The sequence below is a fragment of the Epinephelus moara genome, chromosome 20 (genome assembly GCF_006386435.1).
Source record: "Epinephelus moara isolate mb chromosome 20, YSFRI_EMoa_1.0, whole genome shotgun sequence".
Classification (NCBI taxonomy): domain Eukaryota; kingdom Metazoa; phylum Chordata; class Actinopteri; order Perciformes; family Serranidae; genus Epinephelus; species Epinephelus moara.
In genome coordinates this window covers 5348044-5350858 of record NC_065525.1, presented here as the reverse complement: position 1 = coordinate 5350858, position 2815 = coordinate 5348044, and positions in this window count along the sequence as shown.

Sequence of the window (2815 nt, the reverse complement as noted above, 5' to 3'; positions counted from 1 at the left end):
CCCCAATGCCACCAAAAACTGACAGTGACTGGAACTTCAGCTCACAAACAAAACTGGATTAGGGGAACAAAATCCAAATCATGAACAAAAGTCATGATTAAGAAAATTAAAAAGAACATTGTACAGCTTTACCAGTTCTGTTTTGGGTGGATTTTCCTGTAACTATAAGTGTTGGATGATAGTGATTGTGACCAAATGCAAACTAGACTGCGTCTCTTTTGCCAAATCACTGGGTACATTTTCTGTAAATAGTGACGTTGCCATAGTAAAAAAAAAAAAAATTAAAAATCAAGTTTTGTAAATATTATTATGTTCACAAAGCACTTTATAACGTGTATCTTATGCAGGCCTCTTTACATTTAGAGGGGTTATGCTTCATTATTCTTCATCAAAAGATTTTTAATATAAATATAATGCCTAGAGGGCTCACAGTTATGTTTTGTTGTTGGTTTTTTGATTTCAGGTAAAGTCTAAAATCCCATTAAAACAAACCAGGTTGAAAGCCAAATCAGTGGTAAATAGTTGTTTCTAATGCTAGAATATATCATAGGGAATGGCAAGTTTACATCTCAGCTGGCTTATAGACCCTCTGCAGAGTGTTCTCTTCTCACCCAGGGATTGGCTTCTTTTCTTATTTTGTTGTCACATGTCTTACTTTCATTAAGTTAACATTCCAAATGTGCTATAATGAAGCTCATCATCATTCCTCCTGTCCATTTTTAAGCATTTTAATCTCATCATATTGATTGAGAAACCTTCACTGTAACAGATCAGATGCATACACAAAAATGACTGTTAATGCAGTTACTGGTCAGCTTACTCAAGTCATCAGTTATGTTGTTATGCTGTTACAGTGAGTGTATATGAAAAATCCAATCTGTTGATTTGTGTTTATTAACTTCTTGTAATCAGTGCATGTTTTACTGAATAATAACAAGAATAAATGGGTTTTAATCTCCTTGTAACAACGTCACTGTGAAGGGGGGTGTATTACACCTTTAAGTAAAGAGATGAAAAGTATTTTTTTCTTTTTCTTGTAATCCATTTAATTTTGTTTACTGCATTAGCCCCTGCTAGTTAGCACTCTGATTCCATTTGGGAAATGACAGAAGTTTGTGACCTTCAGTCACCATGTATAACTGGTCATTTTAATGTTAAGCCATTATTTAGGATTTTGTTTTTATTTTTGTTTGTCTCACTGTAACAGCAGCTTATTAATGGATGTTGAAGAAAGAAGTGTGTTGAGGGAGACTTGCAATAATGGATGCAATAAATGTTCTTAACAATAATAGTTCCTTACTGTGTTGATTTGTTACAGATATGGTTTCACTGTGAAGAGTGCTACTTGGGTTTGTTGACCCTGTGTTTAAATGCATTAAGTCACTGAAGGTCATGTTACAAATGGGCACAGGTGTACTAAAGCATGATAATAACCTTGAATAGCCTACATTGTCCCGGCCCCAGTGTAAATACAAGCAGAGTTTGCTGAAGATACATGCATACATGCATATGTTTGGCTGCATTGCCCATTGACCTGCATGTTTTCACTGCAACTGTCAAAGTCTAACTGTAGGATGAGATACATTTTGACAAGACTAAAAGTCTACAGCCCTGCTAGTGACTCTGTGAGGCTGTATTTAGGCACAGCAGTGCTTTGAGCTATATGCTAATGTCAGCATGCTAACATGCAGATGTTTGCGTCAGTAGCAGGTGTAATGTTTACCATTATCATATAAGTTTAGCATGTTGGCAAGTTAACATTTTAGCAACTTAATTAGCACTAAATGTAAGGTTTGCAGGTATGTGGTCATTGACCAAATTGAAAGTCTGACCTGATGATGGATGAATGGGACTGGGTATCAGTACTAGATACCTTTATGGTGTCAACCAAAATAATCCAGTACCAAGTACTATTGAAACAGGACGTCCGGGCTATCTGCTGGATCAGCTAACTTAATGTTGCCAGCATCTCTGGAGCCGCTCTCCTCGTGAGTCTCCCCGCTTCGCACAAGTTAACACAGCAGGAGTGCTAACATCCAACACAGATCAACTCTTGTTAAACCCAATGATAACCGTTAGGAAGCATAAGTCATGTGATGCTCATAGTTAGCGCTATTACTGTTTGTGTGTGGCAGGGTGGACTCTCTCAACAGTCTCCAAGGTCACACTCCCACAGCAGCTACAAGTCATTAAGTCTTTGGTGTGGTGAAGTCAAGCGTGGTGTATGTGATTGAGTTGGCAGTTCAGTGAGCTAAGATGCCACCAAAATATTAAAAATATGGCTATACTATATGTTACTCCATTCGCATTATGGGTATCAAATGAAGTAGACCCAGAGATAAGAATGACTGTGCCAAATGTCATGGCAATGCATCCAATAGTTGTTGAGACATTTCTTCCAAAACCATGCCCCTGAGTTCCCAAAAATCCCTAAAGGGATCATTGAAGTTAATAGGATACATCCTCTGGGGACCATGAATATCTGTGTAAAACTTCTGGGCCAATCCAACAATGCGTAGTGAGATATTTCACTGGATGAGTGAAAACTTTCATCTGCTGGTGTTGCTCAATGAAAAGTCAGGGGATCACCAAAGTCAGAGGGATTCATCCTCTGGGGACCATGAAAGTCAATCAATCAATCAATTAATTTTATTTATAAAGCCCAATATCACAAATCACAATTTGCCTCACAGGGCTTTACAGCATACGACATCCCTCTGTCCTTAGGACCCTCACAGCGGATAAGGAAAAACTCCCCAAAAAAACCCCTTTAACAGGGAAAAAAACGGTAGAAAACCTCAGGAAGAGCAACTGA